The sequence below is a fragment of the Tursiops truncatus genome (assembly GCF_011762595.2).
Source record: "Tursiops truncatus isolate mTurTru1 chromosome Y unlocalized genomic scaffold, mTurTru1.mat.Y SUPER_Y_unloc_1, whole genome shotgun sequence".
In the NCBI taxonomy this organism is placed as follows: Eukaryota; Metazoa; Chordata; class Mammalia; order Artiodactyla; family Delphinidae; genus Tursiops; species Tursiops truncatus.
Genome location: NW_022983136.1, coordinates 4,210,504 through 4,228,694, shown reverse-complemented (window position 1 = coordinate 4,228,694; position 18,191 = coordinate 4,210,504). Strand labels below are relative to the sequence as shown.

Sequence of the window (18,191 nt, the reverse complement as noted above, 5' to 3'; positions counted from 1 at the left end):
CTGGCTGGGCGGACACGTGGACAAGCTGCTTAGGCTTTCAACGGGGGCGGTACGGACGCCCACCAGGCTCTGCGTGTGGCAGGAGAGGCGGGCGTTCCACCGGGACCTCATCGTGAAACCGTTGCCACGGCCGGAAAACCCCAGCCTCGAGAAGGTGCGGAGGGGCGGCCCTCTGGGAAGGCGCCTCCAGGCCTGGAGCACCAAGAACCCGCGGACCGGGTAGTACTTCCAGCTGCGCAGGATGGCGGGGAGCGGCCTGCTGCGGAACGAAAGCCCGCGATCCCGGCGGTGGCGGCGGCGGCGGCGGTGGCACAGGATTTGGCACCCGGCCCGGCCCATCGGGAGGCAGGTGCCGCGGGCGGGCCCGGTGCATGGGAACCGTGGGGACCGGCGCTTCCGGGCGTGGGCTGGCTGCGTGGCCTTGGCCGTGCCCAGGTACCTGCTCAGGTAGCTGCCCATGCTCGCGGGTCAGTGGGGTCGGACCTTCGACGGGCTTTGGCTTCTGGGCGGCCCCGAAGTCTGTAGACGTCAAGCTTATGACGCTGAGGCGACCGTTGGCATCGTGGTGGGGGATGGTTCGCGGGGCGTTGGAACCTCTGGGCACGACGTCCTGCGCGGGCCAGGCCAGCGCCCCACGGACTCGGGGTCTCTCGGACTCACTCGGGGCCTCGCGGACTCACTCGGGGCCTCGCGGACACACTTGGGGCCTTGCGGACCCGGGGCCTCGCGGACCCGGGGCCTCGCGGGGCGCCCCTGTGTTCTGAGCATAGGGGATCCTTCAGCTCCCGCTGCTGGCCCAGGCGCTTGGCTCTGGGTGGCGGGGGAGCCCTCCACTTTTTGCCCTTGACATTTAAAGGGAGAAAATATAATAATTTGTACCAGGTCCTGAAAATTACAGAAAATTGACTGAGGGGCACTCTCTTTCATTATTGTAAAAATGAACAAAATGCACTTGAATGAATGCTCCTTTAAGGAAAAAGAGCGAATTTACTTGTATTTTTACAGAGGCTGTGTGTTTCTTCTAGAATGGTTGCTAATGTCAGTTTTTGCAATTTTGCTTATAAGGATATGGTGAAAGCCGTTCAGGATTTATGTTTTAGCTCCGACAACGTTGGTTTGTTTTAGGTTCTTCTCTTATTTTTCTACGTTCATACATTTCCTACATTCATATATAGACTGTCTAACTGAACACTATTGCCATTTCTTTCTTGTCACTTCTACTGGTGATCCAGGTATACAGACTAGAGTGAGGCCCATTTCCAACTTATAGTTGGGAGCAGGTACCCGCAAAAACAGTGTCCAAAGCCTGCTGGTAAATGTTACAGCACTTCAGTCTGGAGGTCTGTTGTTGGGCCAACCCCTGTTACTGGAGTAGGAGAGGGGTGGAAACAGTGGCCAACAGAGGAAGCAAGTCCTCGATCAACAGATTTGTCTGGTTCTGAGAGGTGGAAGGCTGAATGAAGAGGACACTGAGAAGATCCTGATGAGGAAACACAAAAGCATTTTGTGTCAGAGAGAGAGGCCAAGAGTTGAAGAAACAGGGATGCTGTCAGCTAACAGGTGATGAAGAATGAGGTACCTAATGCCCTCTACTGAGCCATTCCCTTTGTTTCTTTTTTGGTAGATTCCTTGTTTTAGGAATGATCCCCAAGTCTATGATTTTGAAATAAAGGAAATGTCCTATATTATTTTCTTCTTAGTAGGACATTTCTTCACCTCTTAAGATGGTAATAACACCAGAGTGGAATGTCTAATGCAATTTGGTATTATTCACTCATAATGTACTTTTTTTCTTCTCATCATCTGCAGAATTTCCCACGTCCTACTTTGCAGTGTAACCCAGTGGGTGTCATTCTGATTTGTGGTTACCAGTCCTTCAAGGAATCACACCCTTCCTGCTGTTGAGGTACAGCCAGCCATAAGGTAATCACCGCTAAATATGCCTTCCACTGGTGAATCAAGTTATTGATTAATTCAGCTGTTTTCATAGATTTTGAAGACTTCTCTCTCTGGTTCCAAGTGATTTATTTATTAAGATGCCAAAGGTTTCATTTTGTTATCTTGGAATAGAGATTAGTATAGATCAGTGGTTCTCATCCAGGGGCAGTTTTGCCTCCAGGAAACATTAGGCAATGTCTGGAGACGTTGTTGTACAGTGCTGGTGACGGAGTAGGCAGAAGTTAGGGACGCCAGTTAACATCCTCCTGTGCTCAGGATAGCACTTCACAACAAAGAACTATTCAACCCCAAATATCCATTGTGCTGTGGCTGAGAAGCCCTGGTTTATACATTAGCTAAGAAGGTTTAGTACTGTCTTCTTTTGGCGAGAACACCTTATACGGCACTATTGTGTGATGGTTCATCATGTGCCTTCTCGAGCCCAAATGCTTACGTGTTTTTTGGGTTTTTTTTTAGGGGAGTATAGTTGCTTTACAATGTTGTGTTAGTTTCTGCTGTACAGCAAAGTGAAAGTCTTTACCTTTAAAAGATAATTTTTTGAAAAAAAGGTAAAAGCATGACTTTCATACAAATTAAAAATGAATGCTATCAAAGATTTTATTATCTTATTAGTTAATGAGGGAACTAGTAAGATGTTAAAACCAGTTTAAAGGAGACTTCAAGGCAGCATGCAAATGCAGGAATTGAAGAATGGTCATGTTTATTTATTAAAAGATACACCAGTCTATCCACTGACGGTGCTCCACCAGACACAATTCACCTTGATTTTCTGTGGACAAGAATCATTTACATTGTATCAGTTTTCTCCAACTTACACATATGCAAAATAACTCAAAAACAATAAAAGGTGGAAACTGTCCAGAAAGGTAGATTTGCAGGACTCTCAGTCATATTTTTTGCCCATTTGAAGTTTTACCCATTTTTTCCTGACAGTTCCCCATCTCCTCTCCTTGGGATTATAACAAACTTTCAGAAGTGAAATGTATTCTTTTCTGCCCAGAAGCAGAGGAAGCAGTTTGTTTTTATTTCAATTAATATGCACTTTATGTGTGTCAAAACTTCATATCCCACACATGATTGGTGTTGGGCAAAGGTGTATTGGAAGAATGAGTTCACAAATTAAACTATTTCCTGAAAAAGAATGAAACAAAGTTCACTCTTCTTACAAAGGATTTATTTACAAGTTACTGAAATGCATATTTTTTCTCGTTACCAAAGAGAAATATCTAGTGAAAGAACTCATCTGCTCTTTGTAAAATATCAGTGTTTAAGATAATGAGTGTATAATCAAATGCCAAATGTTTTTGTGTGAATAATCATCTGTTTCCCTTGCTGAAGCAAAGGCATTGAGGCTCTATACCCATGGGGAATGATTTAACAAGGGTTTCTTTGTTTTGTTTTTTTAATAAATAAACAAATTTATTTTGGCTGCGTTGGGTCTTCGTTGCTGTGCGCAGGCTTTCTCTAGTTGCGGCGAGCGGGGGCTGCTCTTTGTTGCGGTGCGTGGGCTTCTCATTGCGGTGGCTTCTCTTGTTGGGGAGCACGGGCTGTAGGCGCACAGGCTTCAGTAGTTGTGGCTCGCGGGCTGTAGAGCGCAGGCTCAGTAGCTGTGGCACACGGACTTAGTTGCTCCGCGACATGTGGGATCTTCCCAGACCAGGGCTTGAACCCGTGTCCCCTGCATTGGCAGGCAGATTCTTAACCACTGCGCCACCAGGGAAGCCCTAACAAGGTTTGAGCTAAATTGTTTCTGTGCTTTTGCCAGTAAGAATACTGCTAAAAGCCACTACTTAGGGAGTAAGAATTAGGAATATTGTATTTCATGAGAAAAGGGATTTTTATTCAAGCCCTGTGATGAGGGAGGGCTACAAGGAAAATGAAGGCACTGTGGTTAAAGCAGGCTTCAGTTAATGTGAGGAGGAGGAGTGAGTGTTTACGGTGAAGGTCGAAAATCTAGATGAATATGTTCACAACACAATGTCTGTTTCAAAGGCCCTAGTAGGAAGGGCTATTGAGGGGGTGAGAATGGCCAATAGAATGGGAATTTATGTCCGGGAATGGATAGGGCTCATCAGGATTGTATGAAAATAAAGGAAACAGTACCAAGAGGGAAGGATAGAGTGAAAAGAAAGGAGATGGTACCTAGAAGGCAGGTAGTAGGAATTTCAAGGCTGAAGAGCCTATGTGGTTGGGCAAAATAATGCTAGTTCCGCCTAATGCTTGCATAATATTTTCTGGTTCACAAGGCATGTTCTGATGCATCTGTGGCATTTAGTATCAGCACCAATCATTTGTGAGCTGTTATTATTATCCCTGCTTTATAAATGAGGAAATTGAGGCTCAAGGAGATTAACTGATTTGCTCAGGTCACCTAGAAAAATAAAGAGTGACAACTTGAACGCAGGCATGCCGCCAGCACATGCAGTGATTTTTTTTTTTTTTCCTCCCGGTCTGCTAGAGTATCCACACCTATGGAATTAGGTGAGGGGATGACAGACCAGTTCTAAGATGTCTGCTTTTGATCTGTTTTGAGGGCCTGGCCTTATTCAAGGCCAATCTTGGCTAGAAGATATCCATGGTGATTGACGCCTCTTGGGGATTTCAGTGGTAGGTGGAGATATAGTTTGTACTAAACTAGAACCTCTTATCAGCCTGAGTGCTAACCAACCAGGTAGACAGAATGAGAATGCAGAGCAACTTTTCACTTTACTCTGTTATACCTTGGTAGTGGGGTTTGTTATTTTGTGGGAAGGTTTGTGTTACTGTGTTAGCAATATTAGGTTACGAAAAAAGAAGACATTCCGTAGTTTGATTAAAATTGCATGGAAATTATCCCCTGCTGCAGATTCCCTGGCTGGGATTCTCCTTCCCATTTATGAATAATCAGGCCTCCCCATAGGATTTCATTTGCTAAAGGAGGTCTTTCCTGATACCCCGGTGCTGGTCTGCAGAGATTCTCCAGCTTTTACTCTCAGGTGCAGGATCAGTAGTCACCAGCCACATGTGGCTCTCAAGCACTTGAAATGTAGTTAGTCCAAGATTAGATATGCTCTAAGTGTAAAGTACACACCAAATTTCAACGACTTAGCACAAAATAAAATGTGAACCAACTTAAAATTGATATTACATGTTGAAATTATATTTTCTTGGATATAGTGGGCAAAATATATATATATATTTTTAAGTATTTATTTACTTGGCTGTACTGGGTCTTAGTTGTGGCACAGGGGAGCTTTAGTTGCAGCATGTGGGATCTTTAGTTGCGGCATGTGGGATCCAGTGCCCTGACCAGGTATCGAAACTGGGTCCCCTACATTGGAAGCTCAGAGTCGTAACCACTGGATCACCGGGGAAGTCCCAAAATATATGTTATTAAAATTAATTTTCCCTGTTACTATTTACTTTTTTTTTTAAACGCAGCTCCTAGAAAATGTGACATCACACGTAAGGTTCACATTATATTCTGGTTTCAGTGCTGCTCTAGAGGTTGTTGAAGTCAGCTTGCCTAGTGTGAATTCAGTAAAGGCCACACAGTATGTCCAAGAAATCTCCTCATCTAATTTGCAAATTCCAGTTAGAAATATAGTTTCAGTCAAATAAGTTTTTGCTACCAACCCCTCCCTAACTGCCACCAACCCCTCCCCCTCCCAAGTGCCACTACCACCAAAAATACAGATTTTCCCTGGGAAAAGTAATGCATTTACCTTCATATTTTTCTAGACTTTCGGACTCCTAAAGCACCATTTACTTTAGTCATATGGAACTACTTGCAGCTGATGCAACAAATCATACTACATACCATGTCTCCAATTCCTATGCTCACTGCACACTTTGGTCTAAAGAACTCCTACTTGTCCCTCAAAGCACAGCTCAAAAGTTGCCTTCTTAGGAAAGCAGCTCTGACATTTTACTATTGTGTACTTACCCCTCTGCTGTGCTCCCACTGTGCCCATATTTACCCCTTGCACTGTGATTGCACTGTGATTGTGGAGGGACTGATGGGCCACTCTTCTAGACTGTAAGCTTCTTGGGTATTTTTATTTCATTTTGTATCTCCAGTACCTAGCACAGGATCTGGTACTTAGTAAGTTTCCAGCAAATGTTTGTTGAATTGAATGAAAAAAAAAAAAAAAGATCAAATTGATGGATTTGCAGCTGCTCCTGGCTTCGTGCTCTCTTTTCTCCTGCTGGTTTTGTTTTTTCTTCTCATATTTATCACCCACTTTTTGCATATTATTTTATCTTTTCAGGCTGTTGGTATTTTTGTAAGGCACCTTAAATAGAGTTCTGTCATTTTAATCTAGATGCTGCCTCTCAGGAAATAAAACATGGTGGGCAGAGCTCAAAGCTCAAGACTTCCAGTTACTTCTAGGACATTATCAACAGTGGAGGGCAGTAGTACATAGAGAAGCATCTTTCTGGCAACAAGCACTGCCACTTATAGACAGAAAACCACAGCATGATGGTCCTCATCACACTGTCTGTTCAACCTGAAGTCTCCTGCTAGGGGGATGCTCTGTTTATAGAGATAGTTATAATCATGGATAGTTATAATCATGGGGAGATAGGGTTATACCTTCTGTTTCTAATGTTTCTTCTGTCTTGTTTCATTTGTTTTTAATCATCATTGTATTTTAGAATGATTAGGAACCGGATCAACAATGCCTTCTTTTTGAATGACCAGACTCTGGAATTTTTAAGAATTCCTTCCACTCTTGCACCACCTACTGGCCCATCTGTGCCCGTCTGGATTATTATATTTGGTGTGATGTTTTGCATCATCATAGTGGCAACCATGCTATTGATTTTGTCAGGAATCCGGCAACATAGAAGGTAAGATATTTAAAGGGAGTGATTTAAAGAACATTTTCTTGTTTACTCATGACTTGGAAAAACAAGGAGAGGATTTTCCCCTAGCTGAAGAAAATGTGTTATATCTGAAATTGAAAAAATTGGTGATTTTTCAAAATATCACTTATGTTTTTGGAGACTTTTTGGAGTCTGTGTCCCTAGGTTAACTATGAGTCCTTCCATTACTATCTTTCTTTCTATTCTATACCATGTGAATGTTTTATATCTAGAGTTGGTTTTAATATCTGGGTTATGATTTTGTAAGCTGGATATACAGAGCTAAGCAGACTTTTTGGGTAGGCAGAGTTAATCTTTGCTAGTCATCCACCTCCAAAGACTAGTACTTCCGTAGTCCTTTTCATGCCTCCTCACCTTGGCCTGCCTCTTCCAGTGCCTGCAGCTGCCATCTTGTTCTACACACTTTTGCAGTGTTTTATATTCCCTCCCTTTGATGGATGCTCTCCCTCTAGTGCCTATGATTTTATATAGACCCGTGTTCTTCACAGTGGCCTTTGAATCAACTTCCTGCATCAAAATTGCCTGGAACACTTGTTTAAAATATAGGTTCCTTTGCCCTACCACAGACCCACTAAAGTTTATTCTCTGAAGGAGATGCATTCTTTTAATTGAAGTTTGTTGATGTACAATTGAAGAAAATATGTTTTAATGAATATCTAGGCTATTCTAATTCACCTAGTTTCACAGCTTGCAATTTAAGTACTTACATTTAGATTCCCACTCCTGGAGTTCATTTAGCTGGATTCTGGGGCACATGCAAACTTTGATGTCTATAAATTATTGGTATTAGAGAGTTTCAGACCAGTGGGAGAGTTATTTAGGTAGAGAGGAGACAAGATTTCTTGGCACAATGAAAGGAGAAAATAATTTTGTTTACAAGCACCTCTGATCCAGAGGGGCAGTGGAGAGAGTCCTCAACTCTTCTGTAGACACTCTGATGTGCCTAAACCTTCCCTTCTGATACCAAGGAAGAGGAATTTTGGTAAGTGGGAATCACAGGCACACACATTGGTTTTCAAAAGTGTTGGTGCCCACACGGGACATGCAGGTTGTGTTTGGCCAAGTGTGTGTTTGACGAAATGTTTTTCCTGAGACTTTCTACTTTCCATATGGTTCACCCTGGTTATTAGCAGAAGGTAATCATTTTAATTTGGGGCTTTATAATTTTTTTCACAAATGGTAAGTGAAATGCTATGGAATAAATGTGATTTACGTGTAGTGCCCAAATTAAGCTCAAAGATTAAGATCAAGTTGTACTTGCTTGCTTTTCTTGCTCTTGGCATGACACATAATGCTGAGAGGCTTGGTATAAATTATTAATCTGTTTTATTTTGTTTTTCAGAATATTAAGAAATATTCTCTTGCAGTACTTGAATAACTATGTTTAATAGTTTTAAGTTTTATTTTAATCCTGAAATGCTATGATTCTATGGTTTCCAACAATTGTAACCTTTGTGAATTTACACCATCTCCTTCGTTCCCAATTTCCTCACTAGTACACTATGGTGAAGGAGGTAGAAGAATGGGCTCTGGAGATAGACTGCTTGGATTCCAAGTATTTATTGCCTAGACTCTGCTCTTGTATGTAATCCATGAACTGTGTGGATATCAGGAAATACCGGCAATGAGTCAGGGAAACCAAGCTCAAGAAGATAAGGTTGTGGTGCTAGAGTCAAGTTGGTTAAATTTTTCTTTACTGTCTGTGCATAGATAACTTTGCTCAAGTGACAGTGAGGTATGTTAGAAAGAATTAATTTGCTGAGATCAAAAGTGTTAATAGAGTTCTTGAAGTAGTGCCTGGCACTACTGCTGTTAGCTGTTACTGTTATTTTATTATCCTGCCAGTTGCTGTTCTTTCAGCTCGTTCGTTAGTCTGGGATCAGCTATCTCTTCCTTCTGAGCAGATTCTGCAGTAGTATAATAACTGAGTGTGTAGCATCATAATCTGTTGCTCGGGAGAAGGGAGGCTGTTGTCACAACCTTGCCTTCACAAATTTAGTTCATGTTCAAACCAGGAAACAGATGGACAATTCTCCTGTGTCAACCTGGAGAGCATCAATAACTAGCAAATAGACTCAGGACAGTTATGACAATCTTCTGAAGAGAAATTGATTTGTTGGGTTTTCCATTTGATACGGAAAAAATTTGGTGGGTTTTTCTTGGGCAAAGTATTGCTTCAAAGGTGGGGAGAGGGTGCAGTTCGAAGTGGGGAGAGCCCTGATCATTGTGATGAAAGTGTTTTCTAATTGTGGAAAAAAATGGGAGTTGCCCCTGAAAGTCTTTAGTGGTGAGGAAGACAAAGATTTGTTCAAGAATCCAATTCATACATTAGATAATAATGAACATAGTTTGTGTAGTACAAAATCTTAAACCTAGAAGACGAGGAGGGACCACAGGGTCATCTGAATCACCATTCTGCTTCTGCAGAGAAGAGTGCCAGTGTCCTCTAAGACATGTGCATCTTTATACTTACTACTGAAGAAATTTCTCAAGTAAAGCTTTAACTATTCTGGTAGCTGTGTCAATAACAGCATTCCACTGACTGTTCAGAACCGCTGGGTGGAAAGTATGCAGTCACTGGTGGCCCAAACTAGGTGAACTCAAATACTAGTTATACCCTTTAGCTGAGTGACCTTGGTTGCGTCATGTAGTTTCTGTGGGTCTGTTTCTCCATCTGTTATGGGGAGATAATGTCTCACAGGACTTCCATGAGGATTGGGTGAGAAAATGTGTATAAAGTACCTAGGTTATAGTATGTACTAAATAAACGGTAATTATTATTATGCAAGATGAGCTTAACCCATTTCTGTGATTAAGGGATGCTGGAAAAAGATCTCTTTTCCATCCAGATATTGCCACCATACTGCAGAAAATTTTCCAGTTCAGTGGCTTATTGCTTGAGATTTTATTAGTTAACGAACACCTATTTTAAAAGGCAAGTGATCTTATTAGGCCTGCTGTTTACTATAATAGTGGTGTACTGACTAATCAGCTCTCTAAAAAAAGAAAAAGATACCCTGATTTGTAGCATTTGCTGACTTCCTATCCAGTCTGAAGTTTCTGAATGTTTGAGTCACCTCCAGCAAGCCTGTACCAGCCAGTTTCAACTCGCCATTACAACTGCCGCCTCTTCGTGAAATAATTCGAGGAGGTTGCTTCTCTATTACCATCTAGTTGAGAACAGCAGTTAGAAGAATTGAGAGATTTGTTGAAGGAAAAAAGTTGGAAAAGTGATTTTTTTTTTCTTTTGGGGAACAGCTAGGGAGTTGGGTATGTGGGAAGACAACCAAGATTAACTGCATATACTTGACAGTGATGTCTGTACTAGATCTGTGTCTAGCCCCAGCCTGGAAGTGGATATTTTAGCTCTCTGGTCAGCTTTATAGTAATGGTGATGATGGTGATGATGTGATGTGTGTTTTAGTTGAAAGAGCACTGGATCAGTACTCCTAGTTCGGGGTTCCAGTCTCATGCCCTGGCATTTTTTAGCTGAATGACCTTGATCCAGTCAAGGTCATATATGGAAAATGAGGATAATATTTTCTTAAATAGTTACGATGATGGGAAGACAAAATTGGAGAATACACACAAGTGCTTCATACACTGGGGAGTGCTGTATCAATGTAAAGAAACATCATCATCAAAAAGCAGTTACAAAGTGCTAATTCTATGTAACCTGGCACGTTGTGCTATAACAGAAGAGTCACAGAGAGCACAATTTCAGACTTGTATGTATATAGTAGAATTGATTCATGACTCCTGCATATAAATAGACTGTGATAATGTTATTTTCTTAGGAAGGAATCTTAAACAATGATATGTATCCATCTCTCCAGAAGCCAAGGCCCAGAGAGGTAAAAATATCTTATTCCTTTATTGACCATCCATTATGTGATAGGAGCTCTAGAATGTATCATGGAAGAGACGTACATAGATAACATGGGTGGTCCTTGCCTATAAGGTGATGATAATCTTGTAGTTGTAACAAAGCCAGGTCAAGGACTCAGGACACTGAACCCTAGCTAGTGCTAGCAGTTGAGCAGAGTCACTAGTAAATTCACTTGGTTTATTTCTGTTTATATTTCTCTTCACCTAAGGTCAATAGTAAAGGGAAGCGCATTTGGATTTCTATGATTTTTTTCACACGAGGGGTTGGGGCTCAGCCTATATTTTCATATACTGAAACTTCACATTCTTACAGTCTCAATTAAGTGAATAAATTGTCTTGAAAATAGAAATGTAAATGAAATCATAAATGTTAGAGCTAATAATTGTTTTACTTTGCTGTTCTTAAATGTACACACTCAAAAGGAATCAAATATGTGTTTTGAGCGAAGCCTGGGGAGATGAAATAGAGTTCTAGGTCTACTCCTTTCACCAGTTTCATCCCATTCTGAAAGACAAGTTGCTCTACATATTTGAGTCTCAGCTCCTGCATTTGAAAAACAGGGATAATAATAAAAACTACATAGTACTGCAGTAGGAATTAGGTGAGATGATGTGTACAAAGCACTTAGTCTGCCGTGTAATAGATACTAATTCTTATTGTTTTTGCCATCACATCACCAGTCTCACTGTGCTGCAACGCCCACTAAAATCATTCCAGCAGTGCTGCTATTTCCCCAGGATTCATCCATACTGATTATGACCACAGTCCCAGTTCCCCAATAATTAACTCTGTCCTGTTTTGAAATCATATTTGTCTGTCCTTTGTTGTTTGTCTGTTCTTGGGCCTTGGGTTTTCAGCCCTATCTTGTTTGAAGGGAGACAAAAATACTGTTTCTGCTTCTAGCTGCCACTGCTTTATCTTGAGCAAACCCTGATCCTCAACACCCCCTAGATACGTGGGCCACCCGATACAGGCAGACCTCACTTTAGTGTGCTTCACTTTATTGTGCTTCGCAGATACTGTGTTTTTTACAAATTGAAGCTTGTGGCAACCCTGCGTTGAGCAAATCTGTCAGCACCATTTTTCCAACAGCCTTCTATTGGAAGAAGATGCCACCTAGAACTTCTATAGCTAGAGAGGAGAAGTCAATGCCTGGCTTCAAAGCTTCAAAGCACAGGCTGATTCTCTTGTTAGCGGCTAATGCAGCTGGTGACTCAAAATTGAAGACAGTGCTCGTTTACCATTGTGAAAATCCCAGGGCTCTTAGGAATTATGCTAAATCTACTCTACATGCACTCTATAAATGGAATAACAAAGCCTGGATGACAGCACATCTGTTTACAACATGATTCACTGGACATTTTAAGCCCACTGTTGAGGCCTACTGCTCAAAAAAAGATTCCTTACTGCTGGGGCTTCCCTGGTGGCGCAGTGGTTGAGAATCTGCCAGCCAATGCAGGGGACATGGGTTCGAGCACTGGTCTGGGAGGATCCCACAGCAGGGCTGTATTACACAGCAGACTAGTTGTGGCCCTGAGCCACAACTAGGCCTGTGAGCCACAACTACTGAGCCTGCGCATCTGGAGCTTGTGCTCTGCAACGGGAGGCTGCGACAGTGAGAGGCCCATGCACCGCCATGAAGAGTGGACCCCACTCGCCGCAACTAGAGAAAGCCCTCGCACAGAAATGAAGACCCAACAGAGCCAAAATAAATTTATAAAATATTACTGCCCACTGACAATGCACCTAGTCACTCAAGAGCTCTGATGGAGACGTATAACAAGATTAATTTGTTTTCATGCCTGCTAATACAACATCCATTCCTCAGCCCATGGATCAAGGAGTAATTTAGACTTTCAAGTCATATTGTTTAAGAAATACACTTCATAAAGCTACAGCTACCATAGGTAGTGATTCCTGTGGTCGATCTGGGCAGTCAGTCAAAAACCTGGAAAGGATTCACCATTCTAGGTGCCATTAAGAACATTCATGATTCATAGGAAGGGATACAAATATCAGCATTCACAGGAGTTTGGAAGAAGTTGATTCCAATCATCACGGATAACTTTGAGGGGTTCAAGGCTTAAGTGGAGGAAGCAGCTGCGGATGTGGTGGAAAAAGCAAGAGAACTAGAACTAGAAGTGGAGCCTAAAGATGTGACTGAATCATTGCAATCCCATGACAAAACCTTAACAAATGAGGAGTTGCTTCTTATGGATGAGCCAAAAAAGTGGTTTCTTGAGATGGAATCTACTCCTAGTGAAGATGCTGTGAAGATGGTCAAAATGACAACCAGCGATTTAAAATATGACATAAAGTTAGCTGATACAGCAGCGGCAGGGTTTGAGAGGATTGACTCCAATTTTGAAAGAAGTTCTCCTATGGGTAAAATGCTATCAAACAGCATTGCATGTTACATACAGAGAAGTCATTCATGAAAGGGAGTCAGTCGATGCAGCAAACATCACTTTTGTCTAATTTTAAGTAATTTCCACACCCACCCAGCCTTCAGCCACCACCCTGATCAGTCAGCAGCCGTTGACGTCAAGGCAAGACCCTCCACTAACAGAAAGGTTACAATTCACTGAAGGCTCAGATGATGGTTAGCATTTTTTATCTCTAAAATATTTATAAATTAAGGTATGTACTGTGATTTTTTTAGACATAATGCTATTGTACATTTAATAGACTACAGTGTAGTGTTGCTTGCTTTATTGACGTTGAACCAAACCTGCTATATCTCTGAGGTATGCCTGTACATTTTTGGTCCCCTCTTTTGCCCATCTTCTCTGTGGATTTATGAGAAATAGCCACACTAAGGCTTCTAAGAGCTAGTTTCAGGTGTTTTAGTCATGCTTTTTGTTTGTTTGTTTGCTTGTTTAATCCTCTTCCTGAACCACCTGACATGCAGGAACAGCGGAAAGTCATTAACACTCATTTTTATTTTTCAGGAAAAAGAATTCATGTTTTTAGCAGAACATCAAATCAGAATGATCCAGAAAGATAGTTAAGTTTTATTATACTTACAGCAATGTGCAGGCAGTGACTCAGTTTATTACAGGACACACTATGAAATGTGACAAAGGGCTGTATTACTGTTAGATGATAACCTTCGAGCTTCTTATCATGTCCGCCAGCCAGCAAGTTACTGACACTGCAGTTTGTGAAGCCTGGCAATGCCAAGACTGTGAACAACTAGGTCTAAGGTCACAAAAGAATAATATGTACCTAATTTGTCATGGACACGGCTCACATTTTGATAAATTTCCACAGCGATTTTGCTCAGAATCTTTTTGATTAAGAGATCCTTATTCTAAGGAAGAGAAACTTGTCCTCATCCATCTGCATCTTCCTTTTTCGTTCTTCCCCATTCCTTGTGATGCCTGGTGGATTATTTTTCCTTTGTGGTTGGTGGGGGAAGGGGAGGCAGGATTTCTTGCCATGATCTGCAAGTGTCCAGCTCTCTGCAATTCTTCTTCTAACTCTGTAAAAACATTTTCTTAAACTGAAGAAACTGGCAAATGAACACTGGCAACCATCATTTCTAAGACTGCTGTTGCATTGCCACCTACTTCAGAAATCCACAAGGATTTTTGTAATATGACTTTCATAGTTACATACACAAATTTCAGGGTAAAACTTGACTGTTAGAAACCTGTTTATTTCTATGGAGAATTATTATTCACTCCAAGCCCAATGAGGAGTGACTTGGGGAGAAATTGCATGAGCTAGGCATGTTTGATGATAATTTATAAATATACATTTGTTGCTAGGGTGTCATTCTTACTGAACCATCACTCTTTTATAATCCATGAAAAGGAAGGGAGGATGAGTGAAATTTGGAGTTTTCCTTTTTTACTGAGCCCTTTCTTTTCACTTTAGGACAAGAACTGTGTCTCTTCCAACACATAGTAGACACTCAAAACATAGTTATTGAATGAATGTTGGATACTATGAATGGAAGTGATGTGTTTGATGGTTATAGAATGTCAGTTGTCTTTTGCTTTCTGGACGACGTGGAAAGTGACGAGATACCCCTGTCTACAGGAGGAGGGGCCAAAGAATTCTAGTCCTCTGATAGGTGATTTCCCCTGGCTGGAGGACCTTCTCAACACAAGAAATTGTATGCCTACTGCAACTGGCACTGATCATTGACCACTGATGCTTGGAATGGACAGTATCTTCACCCTGAGGAAGGGAAAACACAGCAGCCTGTCCTTACCTAAGTCACTGGAACTACAACCCACCAACTTCCACTCTCAGCATTGGGCCTGTAGTGATACATTTTGACATTTGAAAGTGGCATGCACAATGGCAAAATACTTCCAAGTGATGACAGTGGGATCTACAGTATTGAAATGCTACTTTACTTTTCTTTATAAACTCCACCTATTTGAAATTATCTAATAAACCATCGGTGAAGCCTGGCAAAATCAGTACTCCTAATTCCTAAGGTATGAAAATGAGTACTTTCCTCCATCCATTTGAAAAAATAACTATTCAATAAATACAAGAAATATCACATGTGTACATTCCCTTCCTCCCTTCTTCCCTTCCTTCCCTCTTTCTTCTGATAGATCTCATTCAAAACCTACCTTGGGCTGCTGTCTGAGTAACTTTGCCTACAGCGTTAGTCCATCCATTCTTCCATCCAGTTGTTTGTTCCATCACCCAACTACCGTCCAATCATCCATCCATCCATTTATCTAACTAGCTAGCCAGCTACTCATGTGTCTGTCTATCCAATTCTAAGCACATTAGTTGAGTGCCTACTCTATGCTGTCAGCTGTTTTACAAAATATCTTTTAATTTGGAGTTGACTGATTAGTTCCTCCTGAGAGATTCAGGTCAGAAAAGTTTGGTGATGGAGTAGGGCAGGAACATAGAACAGAGAATTTTATTTTTAAAAAATGTATCTTCTCGGTGCATCACGTCTAGAGGCACTTGTCAATTTGTCTCGTTGGTGATATTCACCAAATTTCTCCCTTTACAAAAATCAAATGTCTCTTTATAATTAGTACATTGCTTGTAGGGGTGTTACATTGAGACCCTGTGAGTATGCTGTTCCTTAGTCATCTCCCACTCAGTGCTTTAGTATCCATTAAGGAGCCTCAACAGAATCAATTATTATTATTTGGTGATTTTCTGTTTCTGTTGCACCTTCTATATTGGTTGTCATTCTTTTGTAAACAAGAGCTCTTTCTTTTCTTTGCCTTCCTCCACCATATTCTTTAAAGCACTTTGAAATGAGCTCTCATGTAGGACTAATAAGGACCTCTGCCTTGATCATCTTTGGGGCATCTTCACCAACCTCCTCACCCACTAGAAATTCACTAAGTTTCTAAGGGACTTCCATAGCGGTGGAAGTCCATCCTGGTCACCACAGCAATGTCCACCATCCCAGCCATGTGATCCACTCAGGTCTGCCTCTTTGAAGTTTCTACAGATTTCTGGGACAAGAGAATCTTTGACAAGTCTGGGAGCCTCATGCCTAACATCATACCTCATGCAGTGCAGACCAAAAAAAAGCGGGTGGGGGGGGGGGATTGTTATGTCTTTATCATATATATGATATCATTATGTAATATGTAATGTCCTTCTTTATCCCACATAAAGGTATAATTCTTACCTTTTCTCCTCTATAGGTGGTAAGCTATTTTTTTTTCTGGCTTCTTTTAAGGATTTTTTTTCTTTTATCTTTGATATTCTGTAGTTTGAAATGACATGCTCAGTTATAGTTTTTGTTTTTAATTCTCTCTGGTGTTTTCTGAGCTTTCTGGATCTGTGGTTTGGTATCTGACATTAATTTGGGGAAGTCCTCAATTTTTTCAAATATTTCTTACATTACTTTTTCTCTTACTGCTTTTGTGAACTCTTCGGCCATTGCCTAGAAGTCAGCCCTTTTGGGTAAAGAACTCCGGGGGTATGTTGCCTCAAAATATAAATCACAATAAAAGATGTATCTCCATATTCTATAGACATAATAAGGACTTCACCAGGAGACTCCTTATTGCCTTTGGAATCCAGACATTGCTGATTTTGACCAAGACACTTGTTTTATTTCTCAGAATACAAATGCTAGATTTTTCAAGAAGATACTCATTGGAACTTCCATTTCTCCTAATGAGCATAATGGAATATTCAAAGAACTCATATTTAAGTTACAAAGCAACAATAGCAATTGAGTTCTGCTCTTCTGTCCTCTTCCCCCAACCTGCTCTCTCGCTGAGATTCACAATTGCCACAGGCTTTGATTAATGTAAGTTCACACTCCCTGAAGACACATACACCATCTACCAATATCATACAGTTCTCTCAGCTGCCATTACTGGCCATAAAGGAGGACACCTCTACCAATCTTGTTTTTGATGTCTACCTTGCCTTGTGGCCCTCTTTCCTGATCAGGTGCCTACTTTGTGTTCTAGGGAGGCACTTGTCAGTCATCATCAAAGCTTAAAGGCATAAAGAGGTCAGTTACAATAAAAGGCTAAAATTAAGACCCAGCTTTGAAGTTTGCCTTGACATCAGAGGAAAATGGGAGGGCCAGAAATAGTCTAATCTCATGTTCTTTCCACTGTGTTCCTGTAGATAAGGTCTTCTAGCTAGAGAACTCTTTATCAAAAGGACGAGGCACATTACCTGTTTATCCCTGAGTAACAAGTTTTAGTTCTCTGCTAGTGATTTGAAGTATCCAAACAAGTAGATTAAATCCTCCCATGGGAACCATGGGGCACCCGATCTTATTGATGCTACAAAAACTACTTCCAACAATCCCTGTTCTTTTCATGAGTGCAGTACTCAGTCACTGTGTAATGTGATGTTCCTCCTCTCTTGAGCTGTATGCAGTTGGTAAAATGCTGTTACTCTCATCTATTGTTTTGTGTTCAGGTATCTTCATAACCGTAGGACAAGAATCCCTCCAGTCAGTGGGTGAAAGGAGGTGACCAAAACACAAACCTTAAAGATAAGAGAAGAATTACAGTCAAATACAGAAGAAGAAGACAGAGCTTACTTTGAAAAGGATGAAAGAGTAGATCGGTGAAATTGAAAAATATGGGTAGGAGGACAGCTCCAATTATGCATAGCAGAGTGACTTGTATTTATCTCAGTAAAGTGAAAGGCAAAGTGCAGTGCTATGAGTGAATTGGGGGGCTTGAAATGTATGAAAATGAAACTGCACCTTTAAGAAGGTCAACACAGTCTTCTAAGAATCAAACACAGTCTTACTGGATCTTAGCAAAGGCCCCTGCAAGTAGTCTTGAATTCCTTTGAAAATTCTTCAGGAATTTACTTTCTGTCTGTTAAGTACTGAGCAGAAACAAATTGGAAAACGGAAGTAAAAATATGGTAACAGCACATGAAAGAATAAAGGCAAAAAGAAAAAAGCAGAGTGTACAAATGCAAAGTAAAGCATAAAGGTTTCAAAAGGAAATGAAGAGACTTAGAAAACTGGATTAATAGAAAACTAAGAAGA

The 18,191-nt window shown here is 41.2% G+C and overlaps 1 long non-coding RNA gene across 2 annotated transcripts in view; it reads left to right on the top strand.

Annotated features, from left to right (window-relative positions):
• The window catches only part of LOC117310653 (uncharacterized), a 38,777-nt gene extending 23,156 nt beyond the window's left edge, over positions 1-15,621 (top strand). The window contains exons 3-6 of one of the 2 annotated variants that reach the window (XR_012329472.1): positions 1,233-1,560; positions 1,810-1,923; positions 6,598-6,792; positions 11,734-15,621. This is a non-coding gene — a long non-coding RNA (uncharacterized lncRNA). The remainder of the gene's footprint in view (positions 1-1,232; positions 1,561-1,809; positions 1,924-6,597; positions 6,793-11,733) is intronic. The other variant, XR_012329473.1, reaches the window with a different exon arrangement.
• Positions 15,622-18,191: the final 2,570 nt, after the last annotated feature.